At 43.6% G+C, this 21,205-nt stretch overlaps 1 protein-coding gene across 1 annotated transcript in view; it reads right to left on the reverse strand.

The window, feature by feature from the left end:
- Positions 1-21,205, reverse strand: part of PLA2G4A (phospholipase A2 group IVA) — an 875,644-nt gene that overhangs the window by 719,673 nt on the left and 134,766 nt on the right. The gene's annotated exons all lie outside the window — the stretch shown is intronic.

Genomic DNA, 21,205 nt, shown 5'->3' on the forward strand with positions numbered 1-21,205 from the left:
CTCAGACAGGTTTTGCTGGGAGCTTGAATTAAAACACCGCATTTGGCAGCCTGCCCTGGGGTCATTCAGTGCAATCTGTCGCTGAATCATGCTTCATACAGCAATGAGGTCAACCATTACTCAATTTCCACATATCATTTTTGTGACAGGAATGGAGAGAAACCATTCAGCTCTTCCCTACGGTTAACAAAAGTCAGGCTAACACATGATTCGTCACCTTAAACTGGTCCACAACCTCAAGAGAGAGGGCAGCGACTAGCCACAACAAGAAAAGCAACTCTCCGACTACACCCCGCACCTCAGACAGAGGTTTTTATTCAACCACACAGACATCACTGTTCACTTCCCCTACAGCATTAAGTGGAAAAATTAACCATAATTAAAAAATACATGTACATATTTAAGCACATTTTTAACATTTCTGTAAGCCAGCATGATTTTAAGTTTTGGAAATAGAAGAAGGTACATTGTTCATTGGATAAACAATGATTGATCGTTTTGATCGGAGATTCATTTCTTTGTAGGGTGCATTGTATTAAACAATTCCTTGCTCATTTCCGCTTTCTCATCCAAAACATACCATTCCACCCATGCGCCCAACCATCCGTGCCACTTGCCCAACATTTCCACACCATCTCATCTAAAACTACATGACTGGTGCTCCACTACCTAAAACTTGAGTCCAATAATTCCTCTCATAAATTTGACTATCTCTTCCACATAGCTAAATTTGTGCCAATGTCAGCCTACCCGATCAGGAGATACTGAACTTCAACCAGTGAGTTATCTGTGCTGCAGCCTGTATCATGCTTGTGTAAATTCTCCCCGTCAAGTTTGAAACCAGAGGTATATCGCTTACATACAAATCTCTGGCGCAGATGTGTAAACCAACGAACCACCTACTCAGCAATAATATACCCACTATTCACCACAAAATGCCGTAACTAATGTCGGGCGTGCTACAGTATATTGGTAAGCATGGTCACAGTAGGTGTAAGACAAGTATCATCAAGGACTCATTCAAATGTTTTGCTCAATACACTTAGTGGCACAAGTTACTCGGCCTTTAGTCACTCAGAATCATTAGTAACTCGATACCGACTCATTATCATCAGTGTACCAGATTGAGCAGTGTATCAGTATTAATGATGCTCTGTAGTAACAGCCATTCAGTATCCTAAATAACAGCATTTCATCATGAAGCAGAGAACGTAACACTGATCATATGCATGCTTCGAGAACTACAGCGGTTTGCAAAGCTATCCTGCGTTAAACACCCCCCTACACGACAGACACGCTTAAAATGTCTGCAAGCCAATTCAATGATTGCAGGATTAAAATTGACGCATTTTATATAAAAAGGCAAGGAGGGGGTCAGACGGCAAGGAGGTGGACTAGACCCACTTCTAGCAACCATGTGAGACCAAGAGTCGGAGCCAGTGTTAGGACAAGAAAAATTAGAACTCGGGGAAAAATGCCCCAAATTAGCATCCTATCTTACACATGTATGGATTAAAAATTGGTTACAGCTAACCAGGAAAGTAGGGTGCAGGTATTCATTTGTGTATCTTTTGCTTTCTTGCCCTAAGTGCGCCGGCTATGCCCAGACGTGGGTACCGGGCTCACTGTGCCACTGGATTCAAGCTAGCCTGGCTGATGAGGCGGTAATACCCCGAAACCAGTCCCAAAATGCTTGTTGCTGGTCCAGGGAGGACCTGGCTTGGCAGTTCGGGCTGGACTGTTCCCATAAGGAACATGTTCCCATAAGGAACAGGGTCAAGACTGATTTGCATATTGCTGGGTCTAAACTGGGGTGGCATGCTGGCAAAAGAACAATGGATTTAACCCAGATCTAATGACTGGGGTGAATGTTGGATTTGCTCTGCATTCCGTCCATCATTTGTGTGTCTTTTGCATTGATGCTGGGGAGCACGTAAGATATGCAATTAACAAAGTACTTATCTTTGGTAATGCTTTTTCTTGCAGAGAGTGGCATAACATTAGCCCCCGTGGTGCAGGGGGGCCCAAGCGGATCCCTCCAGCACTGTGCACGAGTTGCGGGCCCCTGGACTGAGAGCTCCTGACTGGGTCTGGAGCGTGGTGGTTGCCACACCATGTACTCTGCAAGGCTGACCCCTCAAGTTTCATTAAGCCACTATTACATATTCTCTACCAGCAGATTCCTCACCTTAGTATACCCCCCCAGGTGCCAGATAGGAGCTGGAAAAACGTTTCTCCAGCATTGTTCCTACCTAGTGATGGCACTGTGCAGCTCAGAGTTTACTCCATACCGCCCAGGAAGTGACGGAGCAGATCAGCATAAAAGCACCACCACTGTTGCACGATTGATCTGTTTCCCCGCAAAAATGGGCACGTTTTTCCCATTTGTGCAGGAAAAACCTCTCCAGGCGGGTGGGCCAAATTTGGGTTGTAATGTGCATTGTGTGCGCACAATTTTGAAATTCGGCGCCACCCATGCCCTTCTTAATATTGCAGGCTGGCTATATAGTGTACACCTCAAAGCCCCAGCATAACAGGCCGTCAATCATTGATAGAGCGAAAGCGCTTTCAATGACGGCTTTGAGTGTATTGGTTAGTCCTGCCCTGTTGAACCATCAGTCATGAAAGGCAGAGACATCTGCATGCAGCAAGGAGAGCAGCAGGTAGGGACAGGAGGTGTAAGGAGGGGTGAGATGCATAGCTACCAAGTGGTGAGACTACTTAAGTGTGACATATTCATAGTTCGTCTGGTTCTGTGTGACATTTGAATTCGTATGTGTGACACTTAGAGTGATACCGAATAGAGAACAGGTAACTGAATAGAGAACAGCAGTTAAGCTCCAGAAGTGAGCTAAGTTCCTCCAATTTGCCCATATTGTGCTATCAAAACGGTCACAAAACTGGCCATTGCTCTTAAAATGCTTAAACAAGGTCACAAACATGCTTCCATTTGCTACGAAGTCACCTTGTAAACACGTTAGGCACTTTCATAAATATAGAATACATTTTTTGATTCACTACTATAGTTTAATAAATTTGTTTTTGACAGGAATATATTTCAGTTAAATTAAGCGGAATGTTAAACTAGCAGTCCATCAAACACAGTTCATGGTAATCTCGGACACCAAAAACAATCAGGAACCCCTGTTCATCTTTTCAAGGAATTGACATCTAGTACATCACCACTGTGATAATCTGTAACAGGTTCAAAGGAAGTATTTAATTAAGTAAATGTGTAACATGGAAAACTAACAGCAAAACAATAGGACTACTCATTGGTAATCTGTCCTCTAAAAGGTTTCAGGGTTCAGGTAGCATTTGGTATAAAGGCAAAGGCCAACAGCAGCCCTTCCTTCCCCCGCTCCACCTTCTCAGTCGCATGGTGTACTTCGAGGCCTCGGACAGGGCCACCTTCTTCAGGTCACATCTGATGGAGTTGGGAAAGGGCAACTTTCTTCCTGCCTTTGCTTGATGACATCCTGCAGCCTGTCTCCACACTCTAAGTGCAAGAGAGTTGCTCCAGGCACCAGTATTTTACGTGTGCAACAAAAAATAAGTAAGAGCTGGTACCTCGCCTCTTGCCTACAGTACTCAGGCGCATGATGGCAGTTTTATTTATTGTCACTCGGCCATGTTAATAGCAGAGTGTCTCTATCAATCTAGCAACAATTTAGTGTCAGTGAGGTTATGCGGGGCCATGTACTGAAATGCGTTAGGTTAACCTGTGATGCGTGGCACTTGGTAGAAGTGAGATGATGTATGGTGAGGAAACCTAGCACTTTCTCGTGCCCCCCCCCGCTTTGAGGCAGCACCGAGCCCCCCTAACTATGGGCTGTCGGTGCACAGAAGCTTAAGGATAGCTTCGAAGAAAGGGAGGGATATCAAACCTGCTGGGTGGAGGCTTGACTGAGTGTCACGTCCAGATGTGCTGTCCTGGCTGTGTTTGTGTTTTCTGCATGCCTACTAACGCAGAGGTGTTGGAGCTTTGCATTTGATCTCTCTTGCTGCTATGATAATGTGCCTTATGCAGGCTGCTTGCCGGCAGGCAGGTCATTCCCTGCGCTGTGGCTCATGAAGGCATCTACGAGCGAGGGGTGACCAATGCTGGGGGCAGTGGCACAAAGCAGGGTGCAGCTGCAGGTCGCAAGCGCTCAGATATGGACAAGAGCAGCATGCACTGGGAGGAAGGCTCTCTATGTCATTTTATGATGGGCACAGAGGACATTAGATATGTGCTTCTGGCTAAGTTGTTGTGTGAGATTACTTGTACAGTGAAACACTGCAAGCTGAATCGCTCTGATGACTTCCAGACTAACAAGAAAAATCCGTTTCTATGTTCTGTGATTTGCCCAAAACCAAACGGTTATGATGACGTAAGGAAGCTGACAGAATCTAGGCCTTCTGTTTCTACCGCACACAACCTGGTCACTAATCACATAACTGTCAAGCAGAAAACCGGCGATGTATTCATCACTTCACCTAACACGCTGATAGTTGGTAAACCACAGCATACAAAAAAAGAACAGCTAGAAAAAAGTTTTTAAAAAATGACTTTTCCCTTTTTAAGTGATATTTTCCAGGTCTGCACCTAGAGGTGTTTCCAGTCGTAGAACACACTTTACAAGCAAATTAACGTTAGAGTGTTGGGCATTGCAGTCTACCAGATATTATTTAGAAAGGCCTGGATGTCTGTGGGGAGACCACATTTTGTTGTGAAGGTCAAGGAGGTGTTGGAATGAGGAGGACAGTCTGTCACTGACTTGTGGTTGTAAGTTGGCAGTGGAATGGTTATTCCTTCTCCCATGTGGACGCAAACAGGCTACGCACAGGTTATGTAGTACTTGCTAAAGCGAGGTATACATACGATCTCAGAATCACATATGGTCTCTGCGGAGATACACTCTGTGGGATCTCTCATGCCAACTGATCTTGTTATAATTAAAAGCGTTACTGTATCTGGAGCAGCAAATGCATGGAACATTTAACCCAGCAGTAGGTACAATGGCACATCCCCCAAACATGTTAAACATATATTATCTCCCATAATATAAGGAAGAGGGAACACTGACAGTCACCCAAAGGAGAGGGCTCTACGACATATGTATTTATTCAGGTGTCATATTGTGGCCACTTTCCCAGAGGTTGAACTTGTCAGGGTGCAAACTTCTGAACGGATTTACATCAAGTCACAGAAAGGTTGCTTTCAGGACCAATACCTACCTTTTGGTCAAATTTGGTTTAATTCCGTTCAGGGGTTCAGGCTGTAGTTGTGTCTAAAACCTCTATTCAAATTTAACAAGGGAAACACACTTTTTTGTTGCCCTTCCCAGTTTTCTTGTCCCCGCTTAACGGATCGCCCTGAAACTTTGCAATCACAAGTGCACTCTTTTGGTAAATTTCATGAAGATTGGTCAAACTGCACCAAAGAGATCGGCATGTCAAAAAACTTTTTTCCTATGGAAACTAGGTCCTAACTAGAACTACCTACTGGCAACCTGCAAGTAGGATGTATGCATGTGTATGCATGTGTATGCATGTGTACGCATGTGTACACATGTGTACACACACACAAAGTGTAGATGTCTTACATTCAGGGTTTGAAAACAAGCAAGTGCCAGGAATGTTTCTGAATATCATGCCCTTCCATGCAGGAGTTAAAGAGGGTTGGGTCATAATTCTTTGTGAGTTGGTCAAGTAGTTATACATTACAACTCTGTTACGCACAACAAAACATACAACATGTGCTATGGATGAGGTGCAGAAGGCTCTGAATACATTGTGCTGCTGTGCCTCGAGGATGACAGTTTTCCAAGTATGAAATTGGTGTTCCTTAAATTAATGTGCGTTTATTCACAAACAGGACAAACTTGTTATATACAACATTTGACAAGGGGTATAAAAAAAGCTGCGCAAAGACAACCACAACTTTTGATAGACTGCAGAGTACCTGGCTTACTTAATCCTTTGTAGGGACATTGTTTCTTGTCCAGCAAGACAGGAGTTCGTTCCCCGAGTTATGTGATGAGCAATAAGACTGTTTTGTGCCAGCACCTCTTTTCTCTATAATGGCTTGCGACGGAGACAGTATAATTTAGACCATGCCCAAGACCACAATAGTGCTGAGACCTCACGTCCAGGGAACAACTGCTATCTATCTATGCTCATTTTCAAAGCTGTATGCAGGGTGGGCTCAAATGTCCATGGTCGTATAAAAGTGAACACACATCAAAAAACGTACCAATTTGTGATATCATAGGTTTAGGGTTTTCAGGTACATTTAGCTAGTGTTTCCATTTTGCCCGAATGAGCCTTTGCACTTCTTAACCCATAATTCCTTCTCTATGCAAGATGGGAAAAACATAACTGCAAATCATAAGGTGCTCAAAGTGCTGCATTAAATAATTGTACATAGCATACATTGCGGAGTGTAAAACATTTTTTACACTAACAGTAAACTAAAACAAACGTTATAAACTCTGCTATACCAAACTCTCCATGATACACTCCAATATGCAACAGTCGTACCGTTAATATTTGTCCTTCTGACTGTTTGAACACTCACTTTGAGTTTATCCTAGTTACATGGCTTCCAGATCTTCATAATTCGGACTGCTTAACTTTGAAATAATATTTATTTCTTTAAACCTATGTTGAACCTACAGCTGAATGTACAGACAGGTGACCTTCTGAGGTCCATGATATCAGCTCTTCGAAACTCATCCAACACCATTCGTTGTCACATCTAGTAATTGACTGAGATTATGTCTGGTAGCAAGGGACTACCACCAGGTAAAACAAGGGAAATTCAATGTGAGGCTCTGAAAGCAAATAGAGCCAATAAGACAACCGAAGCATGCCTGAGACTAAAGGGTAGTGCAAAGTCCTCAGGAAACCATGCTCAAGTCCAGATTGGTATCCACACACACACACATGGAGGGGCAGAGAGTTGCTTAACACCAGAGCAAATATCCAGAGACCCAAAAGATCAGAGGAAGACCCAGGAAGCTTGGAAAAGCACAAGGCAGACTGAAGGATGCTACATTACTCTGAGGGAGTACTGAGTAAAGACAGGGCCAGCTACTGTGGGGCTTACAGACAAATTCGACATGACCCTATGGGAAGGTGGCATGGCTCAGAAATTTATCTGAGCCAGTGATGTTGGAATAAGAAGCATACATCGTGGTATGATGAGAGAAAAAAGATGTAAAAAAATAAATACAATAGAACACTATCTCGGGCGGTAAAGAATGCTGGGAAAACAAGTTGTTTAGGGTAAAGTGGGTGTGAAACCCCTACTAGTGTGAGCCCATGAAACGTGAACACGTTCCTGTAATCCAAGAACAAAATCACTACCATCCAGAGACTCACCCTTAAAAAAAATTTCCTCTGTGAGCCCAAAACGTTAACTTTCAGAAAAATCTTTCTTTCCCTAGTCGTCCTTCAGCATCAACAGCTACAGCCTATCCAAAAAAAAAAAAAACAGGGTTCATGGTCAATCCATTGTAGTGATCTAATTTCTACATCAAGCTACAACACATGTTTCACTAAGTGTCAGGGTTTTTTTCCTTACATTTTAAATTGACATTTGACCAGAAAAGGATCTTAAATTACTTAAAAATAATAGGACTGCTACAGCAAGCAGTGTTGCATCAACAAAGCGACAAAGTGGACAGTGAATCATTAGGGTAGGCTATCCAAGCTCCACTGTGAAACACTGAATTAAATTGGACACAAATATGCTTTTATTGGGCTTGCAGATATAATTTTTGGACCCAAGCACATTCTAATACCCCTTTTCTCAGTTGCACAAAAATATCTCTTGGTGAAGACCCCATTTTTTACTCACGTTTAAGGGGCATCTCCAAGTGATGTCACCTGAACATAGGGAACAGAATCCTTAAGGCCATGAACTCCTAACTAGATTACTGGAACACCCTTTGCAGACACACTCCTAACATGGAAGACCTGTATCACAGTAGCCTTAAGAGAAATGACAGAGTGACAATGCTTATTCCGGAGAGGGCTTAATGTCACAGGGGCAGAGGTTAAGATCATATTGTCTGTAATTGCAGAAGAAGGAGAGGGGAATCAATTCCCGTGTGCTTTCTGACCACATATCGTAACCACTTTAAAATAGGTTGCTACCCCCTTCAAAAGAATACTCTCCGAACAATGCTCTCTAAGTCTATGAGGGTTAGCTGACCATCTCGCGAGAGGTCAGTCAAAGATATCAAAGCATAGCAGCGCAGTGTGACAGCCGTGCCAATGGATAAAGCCTCAGTATTCTCAAAGTCGAAGTTGTTCTTCATACTCACTCTGGAAGCATCCAAATGTTCACAGACCAGATTGGGAAAAGGTTCTTTATGTGATCAGGTAGGTTGATGACCAAGTTATGCCCACTCCCACATTGCATGGGCATAGTGGCCCAGGAGACAGATGGCACTAGCAGTTTGAAGGGCAGGGTTTGCCAAAGGCAAAATCACCTTACAGTTTACAGAGTCCATTTTTTTAGGCACGATGAATTGACGTGCTGTGGGGAAAGCATTTGAGTTCAGTTTTGAGGAATACTTTTGAGCCACAACATTTTGTGACAAAAGGTCAGCCAACAGAAATTGTGTAAACACCTTGGCGTAGCTCTGTAGGCCTTGGCCAAAACTGACCTGGGTGTGCTGCCTGATGGCATCCAGGTGTGTCGAAAAAACAGAAGATGCAGGCCATAGAATTGTGTTCTGAGCTCAAATAACACATGGAGATGTCATGTGTTTCTGACAAAGACATTTTCCAGCAGCACCTGCGACCAGGTTTAAATCCTGAAAGAGGAGACATTTGGCCTAATCACTATCAAAGTTCTGAATAATTTCTTTTGAAGCAATTAAAGTGCTTAGGACTCACATCGATGAGGCGCAGAAAATTAAGGAGCAGACACACCTGATATACTCCATGTAAAAAACTGACGCGGATTTCTCCCCCAACTTATATGTGCAATTGCATACTACATTCATCTTTAAAAAGCAGTAATATAATGGAGGGTATCTTTATTGAAGAGCTAATTGGAAGGTCCATAAGCATTACACATAGCTCCCCCTGAAGATCGGCCCCACCTAAGCACTGGGAAAGTATAATCTCTTTGCAGCTAAAGGGTCCATCACCTCTCATTGTTCCTAGGAAGCTATGGAACTATCCTCTTAACCTGTGATGGGAATTATCATTCAGGTAGATCCAGGATGTGAGAAATGGGGTTGTTGGTTGAGGAGGGGTGAGCCCTACTCAAGCAACAGCCACAATCATTGTCAGGGTGAAACACAAGAGTCCCCAAATGAACCTGTGTTTAACCCTCTGGTATCTGGCACAAAAGCAATGAGGCTTAAATTAGAGGTAATGTGTAAAGTATTTATAAAGCACTCTAACAGTCATAAAGTGAAAACACAACCAAAGGAAAAAAAAACACATTTGGAAAAATAGAGTAAATATAATATATTATTTGACACAAAAACGAAAAGACAAAAAGAAAAATCAATCAGTAGAAGCAGAGATGTGCAATTTAAAAAATGTAAGGTAAGTATAGCCCTTAGAAGCACAAAGCGCCACTCGCTGCTATCTGGTCGTGTGAGACGGATACAGGGACTAGGTTAGTCCTGCAGAAAAAGTTACCTTCTAAAGTCCAATGTGAAGAGTTCTGTTCCCGGTGGAGGAGGCCGCGAGGAGCAGGGAGAGCATTGCGTATTGTCATTGCTGTAGCGCGAAGAGCAGGCTAGGCGTCACAGATGTCCGTCGCTGAAGCATGAAGATCCTGTCGGCTTCGCGGACGGTTGTTGCAGGAGATTCGCGTTGGCGGTCACCGTGAGCTGTTGATGCAGTAGTGCAAACTGCAGATCTCGTGTTGGTGGTGGTCACTGTAGCGCGAAGAGTAGAGTTCAACAGAGCTTCACGTTGATGGCAAGTTCTAAGTGCGAATGGGAGCGGTTGCAAAGATCCAAACACTTCACAATTTCTCTTTTTCTTTAAAGAGGAGCTCCACAGATTCCACACCAAGGGCCCAGGACCTAGGGGCACCTCTTGAGGATCAGGAACTCACTTGAGCAGAGGTCACAAGTTCGAGCTGCTGGTCCAGGCAGCAGGTTAGCTGGGCAGATTCAAGGAGGCCTCTGGAGCGTTTGTGTCTCTGTAGCTCAGACCAGAGTCAGTCAGGTGACCCTTGAAGTCACTTCAGCCTGGGATCAGGGTGCAGGTCCAGTATTCCTCATCAGCAGGCATAGCAGGCCCGAGCAGCAGGGTGTACTTCTGCTGTAGTATTCACTCGTTAAGGAGTGTACTTAAGAGTGGGTCTGATGGTCCTCTTTTTATACTTGGCGCCCATTTTGAATCTTATGAAGTTTCCCCTACAGAGATGTCTAGAACCTCCTGCCTCCCGGCCATCAGAGCCATCATATAGCTACACACAAATACCTGAGTTTGCATAAAGGTGGGGGGCGGTTGCATGGCCTCCAGATTTACACCAAGAATGGCTTGAAATGTGTGCGGTTTGGCCCCGCTCCTTTTCCTGGCAGATCTGGTAGCCTCTCTAAATTACATTAGTGCCCACATCCCCAAAATAATCGGTGGAGAACACCTAGGAAGCCTGTGTTATACAGACAGTGCCCTCCTACTAAGTCAGACGAGAATAGGGCTCAAATGGCTTCTAAACATCCTACAGACCTACATTGCCAGGGGTCAACTGGAAGTGCACTTACAAAAGAGCAAAATATTGATCATGGGGAACAAAATCAAACAAGCATTTGCAATGCAATAGGTCTCGTATTTACGCGAGTTTAAGCTATTGGCATCGTAAATGTCAATGTCTTTTATGTTTTAAAAACCAATACCAAAATAAAAGGCATGCCATTTACAATGCCAATAGCTCAAACTTGCGTAACAGAGAGCTATTGCATTGCAAATGCTTACTTTTTTAAGTTGTCTTTATTTAAGCACAATTACAGACATGGTGGTCTGCCATCCCTGGCAAGCCAGCATCCCTCCGATTGTGGCCAATCACAGACCTGTACAGGGAAATAACAATACTGGAGGACATAGCTTTTCTGTGGTGGGCTTTTACTTCCTCGTTCTATGTTCTGCAGATCAGGGTGGGAGCTAGCCTGGTAATAGAAGTCGGTTTGCTCTTTCTGCTGAAAAACTTGGAATCACACATTTTTTCCAGGTATTGCCGGGCAAAATGTATGTTTGGGTTAAAAAACGCAAGGGACTGTCAAAGTAATGCATCACTCAGCTTCAGAAATCTGTGCTCGAGTTACAATTTTGGACGGTACTCAGATTTAGGAACTGAGAGTAGTGTACAGCTTAACAGTAGGGAGGGAATAACTTCCTGGTCCACGTCTGTCACCATATCTATGAATCCAATAACTTCTAAGTGCCTTAGTGAGTACCCTAGGTACGCAACCCGGTAATCACCATTAAGAATATATTCATCCCAACCTGCTTAGCCTCCAATGAAGGCGAGGTTTTGAAATGTGAGCACAGTGAAATCAAAGGAGATGAACATATGATGGATTTGATTTGGAGCTAGGTTACCAAGGAAGGGTTCGTCATTGAAGTCTACTGGAGGCATTTCACTTATTTGGACTTCTAAGATGGGTGCAAGGAGGGAGACGCCTCTAGTGGAGATTGAGTTGAGAGGTGTAAGAATGTGCATGATAGGACACCAGGCAGCAGGCAGAGCATGAAGAGAAAGTGGGGCACAGCGCTAGGCGTGATTAGGCGCCTAACACTGTGTGCTTTCCCACCCTGTCTCCCTGTCTGCATCAGGTGAAGTATCATCAGCGATATCAAAAAGAGATGCAGGGCAAAGCCAGCCAGACATTCGGAACAGACGCCGCCTTTGGAAAACAAACCACAGATTAGTACAGCCAGGTACGCAGCAACAAGGCGACGCTTCAGGTACCCCGTAAAGCTCGCCATTGAAAATGCATGATGCCGCGTTATTATCATTCCACCCGCTCTGTGCAGAGGACGTCCGCCCCTTCCGAAAACTTTCCTTCGCCACATGAAAGAGGACGAGCTCAAAGCAAGGAAAGTGCTTGAAAAGTGGATTACGCCCTTTGCACTTATTTGCATGTTAATAATAGCAGGCGGCACGCGCCGTCCCCCTTTCAAGAGCTTTATTAATAGTCAAAGGCAGGCTAGGAAAGTCAAGGTCACGAGAAGCTGGGACGAGAGATAAAAAAACACAACAAACCACAAGCAAACACTGCGCAGGTTCTGAAACGTGGAGAGTTTGAAGTGTGACATGAAAGAAGAATTCTCCTCGGTTATGAGACGCACAGTCAGCCCATTAGATTCATTAAGGAAGAAGAAGTATAACAAGCATTGGCCGCGCTGCTGTGAAAGTGACGCGCCCGCGCCGCCCTGAAAGTGACAGGGTTGAAGACACCAGGCACGCCCCCGCAGATAACATCAACAAGCCGCCATGCGCTGCTGACGAGAGAGGAAAGCCAGATGGTGCCTCTGCTCGTAAGCGCGTGCCCGCACGCGTTACCGTAAGCTCTACGCCACAAGCAAAAGCGCGGTAGCATTTTCCAAAGCCCACTTACTAAAAGTCTCGCCAGAGCAGCGTATGCCCTGGCTCAGGCGACATCTAAAAAAAGAGGGTGAATTGTTCCTAAAAAGAAACAGAATTTCAAAAGAAAATCAATATATTTACTCCGGTGTTCTGATTGACAGCCTAGGCACTTTCCAACTCCGAAAACAATACATCCGGAACAGAGCAGGAGCACTTAAGAACCCTTTAGAAAAACTGAAAACTCATTTAACTGGGCCCAACCGGACATCGATTTTGGAATTAATAAAGGCACAATTAATACCGACCACTTCATATGGTTCTGAAGCCATGCGAGACATGGACTCACTATTCCTTGGTTGCCTGGTTCCCAGCACATCTATGAAGATCTTTAGATTACCCCACAAAACTTCACCAGCCCAAATAGGGCTGGAATTTGGGATTATCAGACAATCTGTATCATACTAGGGTTCACACATGAAGGCTGGCCACAAACTTCATTGCACCCAGTCTGACTCATTAAACTATCTCCTATGGTTGGAAATTAAAAACGAAGGTCCATCGTCCCTGGCCTGGGCATATTTCACACAGGCAATTACAGTTCTGCATCCCAGAGAACTTTGGGCAACGCAAGCCTCCTTTTCTAGTTTCAAGTTGCAATTAACAGGGCCTTGCTTCAGCTTTCTTTCATCGAGGACAGGAACGTACTAGCTAAGCATTCCCACGCCAGTCTTATCAACAGCTACATGGACCTAAATCAGAAAACATATCTGGCAGCTGGTCTGTAAAGACCCATGAAACAGCAACTTATCCGGTATCGTTTTGGTTACTTTCCGACTCTCAATCTGACCTTTAGATGAAAGGCTCCAGTGCAGACTATGCAAATACCACAGAGAGACAATATTGACTAAAATCCATCTTCATAGCAGCAGGGATCAGTCTGTGCAGAAGTGATGTGATCCAAGCTTAGCAAGCTACTGACCTCAGACACACTGACCATTTTGTTAAACATACGGGCCGCGTGGCCAAGAAATTGACTGCGTCACAGGCTGGAGCACCCATCCAGCGTCTTGTAAGGAAAAATAGCCTGGTTTAACGGGACATCCCACATCCTCCTGATGAATTACTGGTCACTTTGATTTAATTACGCTCATTTTTTGTTTTTATCAAATATTTTAATGCCCGGTTCCTAAACCTAAATCCTCTCATGAGCTGTCTGTAACTGAAATATTGTCAAGTTCTTTTTTTACATAATAGAAGATTCCTATGAAATGCTTTTATACGCGGTTACAAGCAAGGGTTTCTAATAACTGTGAATTATTAATAAATAGCATCCTGCCTCCCTGACCTGATCCAAGTGTGTCTGGGGGCACAATAGGTTCATGTTGAGTCCTATGTGTGTGAGTTGGGCCTGTGCCTTTGAAGTGCAAGTGTGGAAAGTGGCAACTCCACGCCTGCCATTAAGCCAGGATGGCCCTCCCTGCCAATACCCAGACCCTCTATTTTCATGCTGTATGGGAAGACAACACCAAGGTCTACTGCCACCTACACCTAGTCAGGTGACCCAGGAATTAGGATTAAGTATGGGCGCAAAATCCGTTCCGCTCGCTAAATTTGCGAATTTTCGGCAAATTCGCTCGCGGGCGGATTTTTTTGGCACATGCCCGAGTTGAAGCTCAAATAATCAGCCCAAACAACTAGTGAGCACGGTCTAGGCTAGGCAGGTGTGCTTCCTCCCCATATCTACCGCTTACAATTAGATGTAATCCTTGATGGAGGTCTTTGCATCCACAAGTTTCCCCGTGTACTTCCAGTGACCAGGAGGCTGCTTTCTCCTCATCTGGTGCTCTGATCGGTCTCTGATCCTTTATCAACAAGAGGCATGTGAACTCGCATAGAAGCCTCGCCCCACACACACTAGGGTATGCAAAGTTTTCCCTCTGTTTCCTCACTATGATGGACAGCTCACTCGAGGGGCCTCGGCTCCCAAACAACTAGTGAGCACGGTCTAGGCGAGGCAGGTGTGCTTCCTTCCCATATCTACCGCCTACAATTAGATGTAATCCTGATGGAGGTCTTTGCATCCACGAGTTTCTCGAGCGCAATCCTCGTGTACTTCCAGTGACCAGGAGGCTGCTTTCTCCTCATCTGCTGCTCTGATCGGTCGCTCACCCTTTATAAACAAGAGGCATGTGAACTCGCATGGAAGCCCCGCCCGTTTGGCCCCGCCTGTCAGGAATACCAGAGCTAGCGGCAGGAAAAGGCAGTTAGTAAACGCCACTCTAACCAGGTTTGCTAAACTGCACAGGAGAAAAAGTGGGGCAGACAGAATCTCTTTACCTGGAGTCTCTAAGATGGCGGCTTAAGGTTTGTTACAGAAGAGTCAGGTTAGCGCTCTAGCTTCCTTACTCAATCACGGAGATACAGGTGAAACGCCCATCGAGTGGCGCACTTCACCTGAGCCTTGAGGGAGAGACGACGTTGAATCCAGAAGCGCGCGAAGATAGTTAGGGTTATCTTTGTCGCATATTTTCAGAGTTGCGCATTGAAGAGAGACTTCCGAGGAGTACTTGAAATATGCAATAAGACTGTTCCGGATATTTTGTACATGCGCAATAGAATTTTGTAGCGTTTCAGAATCTGAGTTTGCGCAGTGGACAGTGTGCGAGTAAAAAACGAAAAAACTTGTTAGGAAGAGTTTCGAGTCTAGTTGAGAGGAATTAGAGTCAGCACAGTTTAGCGCTCAAAGGACTGAGTCAGCGCGAGTCTGCAAAAGAAGTTGGTTCTTCAGAAAGCTTATATTTAGAACTAACTGAATACGAAGTGTTGACGTAGTTATATAATTGTGTTCAGCCTACGAGGTCAAAAGGATATTATTTCTAGTAAAAATACTGTACAGTTATAATAAGAGTAAAACCTCGGCAGTGAAGTAACTGAGGGAGGTAGTTATATAAATGTACACTTAGGCGTAGCAAACATAATTTAGCAAGTTAATATACGTGTGAAGAATAAATATAAGATACACTTACCATAACCAGAATCCATTAGCAGACTTCGCTGTAACTGAAAAGTTTTTCAGATCACACACAAGAAGAAGAAAATACAGATAAGAATAGAAGAGGAGCGAAGGTCACACCAACACTGGGTAGGTGAAGAGGTTAGAAGTTAATACCGTTAATTAAAGAGAGCAGTCAGGAGAGAGAGTAATAAATGTAATTCTTGTTGCAGTGAAGATACATAACCAGTGAAGAAGAAAGAACAAAGAAGACTGAAGACAGAAGAATATATTGGTGTGCAGTCTCTTCTCTGTCCCATCTCCTTTCCCCCGTGGAGCTCTACTGGCTACTTAATTTATATAAGTGAGTGGCTGGGGAGTTTCAGGGTAGGAATTGGGAACTTGCGGCATTCTGCTCCTGTGTTGTAGATAAAGGCAACCTCTGAATTGTGTTCTGACACCGCCACACACACACTAGGGTATGCAACGTCTTCCCGCCCTTTCCTCACTATGATGGACAGCTCACTCGAGGGACCTCGGCGCCTTTTGGCGCGCTGGCAAAGTTAGACACACGTGGTCACATTTGTGCAAATGGCAAAAAAATCCGCAAAGTAGGGGGAAAATCCGCAAACTCGCGGATTTTTTTGCCATTTCACGTGAATTCGCAGACCGCAAATCCGCAAAATTCGCCCATACTTAATTAGGATACAGGCTTCAAATAGTTAGAAAATGCCAACTTCCTAAAAGTGCTGCAGCAACAAATGATGGATGGAATCCTGAATGAACAAAACATTCACCCCCAGACAAGAGATCTGGGTTAAATCCAATGTTCTTTTGCACACTACCCCCCATAGTTTGGACCCAGCCATGTGCAAATCAGTCTTGACCCTGCTCTTCATGGGAACAGTCCAGCCCGAACTGCCGAGACGGGTCCTCCCTGGACCGGAAACAACCATCCTGGGACCTGTTTCAGGGTATCACCCCTCATCAGCCAGGCTAGCTTGGATCCAGTGGCACTTCGAGCAAGGGACCCACATCTGGACATCCCCATCCCACTTAGGGATGCAGCAACAAATGATGAACGGAATGCTGAATGAATCAAACATTTACCTCCAGGCAAGAGATCTGGGTTAAATCCATTGTTCTGGCAGTTCAGGCTGGACTGTTCGAATGGGAAGCAGGGTCAAGACTAATTTGCATATGGCGGAGTCTGAACTGGATTAGCATGGTGTGCAAAAAACAATGGATGTAGCCCCAGATCCCTATACTTAACAGTACATATAACAATGAGGTACTACTGGTATTGATTTTGATAGGAAATACGATATACAACTATGTATTTGTAATACAGGCGTGCAAGAGATGTAATGATTTCTTTCAAGATCATCCAGCCCGACTGTCAGTTTGGGGCTGGATGATTTTTAAAGACACCATTACGATTTAATCGTTACTTCACTGACGTTCTGAAATTGGTTACTGCTTTTAAAGCACAAAGACCTGCTCTAATCATCTGTTGCATCTATGGACATTTTAATTTGGGACTCTGATACAGTGTAAGATGAATCTTCTCAATCAGCAGTTTACATATTGGATCATAAGCCTACAGCTATGAGAAAAGGTTGTATCTAAGGCAAATTCCCTTCAACCCAACAACAGTGCTGCACCTAGTCAAGTCCTTTATTCGGTTTCCAGATTCAAAAAACCATAAAAGTTCATCAAAGTACAAAGGTAACAATATGAATATATAACATCGCAATAATAAAAAGTATACCAAAACCGTATATTGTACAATAAAAATTTCAATAAAAGTTTACCACAGTTCAGTTTTCTTGGAGTGGGAATACATTCATTAAAAGAATTAAAGGACAAGGTAGAGTGTAACTAATATTTGCTTTGTGCCTAAGGCAAAATGTAAGAAAACTGGCAACGTTTTTTGTGTACATCTCATCTTCCAGAAACTGAAGGGCTAAAAAAGCAGGGCAGCAAGTGCATAGACCCATCTTTTTTAAAATTGGCATTATCCATGATTTTCTAGGGTCAGTATAAAATTTACAAAACAAAACAATATGTATCATGCACTGGGGGGAAACAGCGACACACGGACATACCGGGTGACTCAGTCCAGTCATTAACGTGAGGAAATGACACCAGTCTATGGAAAATATTGAGCCTAAAGCGAGTCAACAGCAGTTTCTCAAAGTTACTCAGCTTGAATGTCAAATACGGTTGTATGCCAAGTGAGGTCTGGATAGTTAAAATATGCTGCACTGAGCTTTTTCCAACCTGTGTGTTTAATCTTAGGTCTTCAAAGTGGGACATACAGATCCTTTTTAAAGAGCTTCTTGATATTTCAGAAATGATCAAAGGAGATAGATAATATTTCTCCAGGCCCAAGTCATAGAAGACATTTTTTATATAGACAAGCCAGCTAATTTTATGTCTATTTTCTAATAGTAGACAGTCACGGAGAAGGTTTCGAGATAATTCGCTTTTTTGGGAGGTCCAAACCCAGTGTCATAAAAGAATCGGTTGGAGTTTGATGGTGTCCGAAATATATACCATACCCAATTCTGCATGGCAGCAATAGGACGAGGAACTCTTCGGTACTGCTAACAGGTATCTCAGAAATCTGTTCTCGATTTTCTGGAGAGCGTCCACCCTCCCATGCCCCCAAACTCCTGCTCCGTAACAGGCTATGCTTATGCATTTGGCTTGAAATATTTTAATCAATTCAGGAGCTGACCTTTTGCGCAGCCTTTGGGCAAAAGCAATCAGGGCAGTTGTCGCCCTAAGAAACAGTAGTTTTCTTGCCTCAATCGCCTGTTTCCATGAGGCCTTGTTGTCTATTAAAATCCCCAAGTATAGATAAGTGGGAGTTCTTTCCAGCTGTGTAATGTCGATAAAAATATCCATTGTTTTCTTGGAACCCGTGCCTGAATACATGGCAAAAGTTTTTTAATATTAATTTTAAGGTCCAGCCCCTTCATACATTTTTGGTATCTTGCTACACTGCGCTGGAGCTCCAAGGGGGTTCTAGCGAGGATCACGGCATCGTCGGCATAGAGAAGTGCCGGTATTGGGCGGGGTCCGATACGAGGCAGGTCCCGGCTCCCCTCCAGCATAGCCCCCTCCAACCCGTTGGTATAGAGGGTAAAAATGAAGGGGGCCAGGACACAACTCTGCCTGACCCCCCTCTCCACTCGACGCCGTGAGTTCGCCATTGAGCCCAAACCTTACTCTGGCCGTTGCGTTAGAATAAAGTTCACAAAGAAAGTTGACCAAGGGCAAGTCAACTCCCATATCCAAAAGAATCGCCCAAAGTTTCAGGTGGCTCACACAGTCGAAGGCGGCTGTGAGATCAACGTATGCCATATATAATTGACCTCTTTTTGCACCAACATATTTCCCCATTATGAGGGACAAATTAAGTGCTTGTTCCACTGCTCCTAGTCCCTTTCTGAAACCGTACTGCAAGTCAGAAACTCGGTTGCCGTTTTCTGCCCAAAGTTGAAGTCTTTCCAAAAGGCTTCGACCTTGCCAGTGGAATCAAGGAGAGAAATAGGGCGATAGCATGAGGGGTTATTGCGATCACCAATTTTGAAAATTGGAACAACAATTGAGGCTGACCATGAGTCAATTAACCCTACTACACAAGCAGCTTCAAGTACTTTGGTCAAGATTGGGGACCATAAATCCAGATTATGTTAGAAAAGATCTACCGGGACCCTGTCCGGACCTGGTGCTTTCCCACCCTTACTCTCTTATAAAGCATGTTCAACTTCCTGTAAGGTGAACATAAGAGGGATTGGGGAAAGTGACCCGTGGTGGACAAGATGCCCGCCCATCAGGTTCGGATGAATCGATGCGGTCGCTTGAGTCTAGAGCAAAGATCTCGGAGTAATGCTTGATCCATGCAGTTGCTTCAACAGCAACGTCTAGCTTAGAATGTTCCCTTTCGCCCAGTAAGAAAGGAGTTTTTACAAGTTTCCAAAAACTGGCGCTATCGTTCATGGCACAGCTTTTATGCAGTTCCTCCCAGAGGTCGTTTTTCAATTCTACTTTACGGGACTTTAGTGCTTTATTGTAAATCTTCCTAAGTCTGTTGACTTCCTCCTTGTCTCTGGGGGATTTATGGAGTGCGTTTTTTCAGCAGGTATAGGCTTTTGTGCAGGCCTTATTAAACCACCCCCTCGCTATATTCCCTTTGGCTCCCATTTTCTGAAATAGGGCTTCTTGGACTGCTTTGGTGATGTTAATAAAGCTAACCAGTGTCTCGTTATGGGGAGTGTCAAAATGTAAACATTTTTCTATTGATGGCAATGCTTTCCTCACTATTTTAGATGTTATTGCGGCGGGATCGATTTTCGCCCATTTTAAGGAAAAACCATTTATGTTATGTTAAAAGTTTTCTAAAGTGCACAGCTGCCCCAGCGAAGGGGCGTCCCGGCGCTACCAGATCTAATAGCACATACAGTCCAGAATGAAAGAAGAAAGTAATTGAACCCATAGACTATACTGAAGGGAAAAGGAAGGTTTTGATGGGGAAGGATTTAGCCTATCCAAGCTTAGCAGTTGTTGCCCCAAATTGCTTAGTGTGATGGGTTTTACGTGTTTGGTAGAAATAAGTATTGAAATAGAGTTTGGAAAATGATCGCTTATGGCGTTGTTGACAGTTTCAAAGCCACAAGCGCTATGGACCAAACTGCTAGCTAACAAAATGTAGTTGATGACACTAGAATAGCCGCTACCGTTGAATGTTGAAGAAAATGGAACTGGCGGGAGCATAAGTTCGTTTGCAAACCCCAATTCTAGGGCAAACATGATTTCATTCATACGAATGCCAATAGTTGTGTGAGGTTAATGGGTTAGTACGGCGTTATGCTCATCCAAAATTCCATAATTCTTGTTATTTTTATTTTTACAAAGCGATAAATTAAAATCACCACCCCAGATTAATTTAAAATCCTCTTTTGGATACTTATTTCTTAAGTCCTGTAAAAAATAAAAAATAATATTCAAGACTATCATAAGTTCTGCCTGCGGTAAATTATCATAAAAATTAGCCCAAAAATAATTAACGGATTTACCTATTTTGAGGTTAAGTATTTGAAAGTTAGTTTCTATTTTTAGCGGGACAGTGCTGCACCTATTTAAGGAGCCAAATGATTTCTTCTTTACAGTTCTGATGAAGACCCGCATGCAAGGGCTTTACTCACCTCATGGAACACTTGGCTCGAAACGTCGACAATAATCTTTTAGACTGGATTGAATATATACGTCCCCAGGAGTGGTGTGTTAGGGTTCAGTCACCACCTCTTCATGAATAAGGACTTTAGATATTTAACGAAGGAATCAATCTCTTCAGACACGCTGTTTAATTTGGCTAATTTAAATTCTCTTAGCCATTGGTTCAGATTATAAATAAATATATTTATTTGAATTATCATTACTCCTTTTTCCTTTTCTAATCAAGTTTGCACATGAGCACTTATAACAACACTTCTGTCTGCACTTTCTTTGGAGCAACCATGATAAGAATGTCTCTTTAGGAAAAAAGTTGCTTTTTTAAATATAAAAATTTGTTTTACGATTTCAAACAAATTCGAGTGTGATTTGTTCAATGTGTCTCTTGCACGCCTATATTACAAATACTTAGTTGT

This window comes from Lissotriton helveticus, chromosome 1_1 (genome assembly GCF_964261635.1).
Source record: "Lissotriton helveticus chromosome 1_1, aLisHel1.1, whole genome shotgun sequence".
Classification (NCBI taxonomy): domain Eukaryota; kingdom Metazoa; phylum Chordata; class Amphibia; order Caudata; family Salamandridae; genus Lissotriton; species Lissotriton helveticus.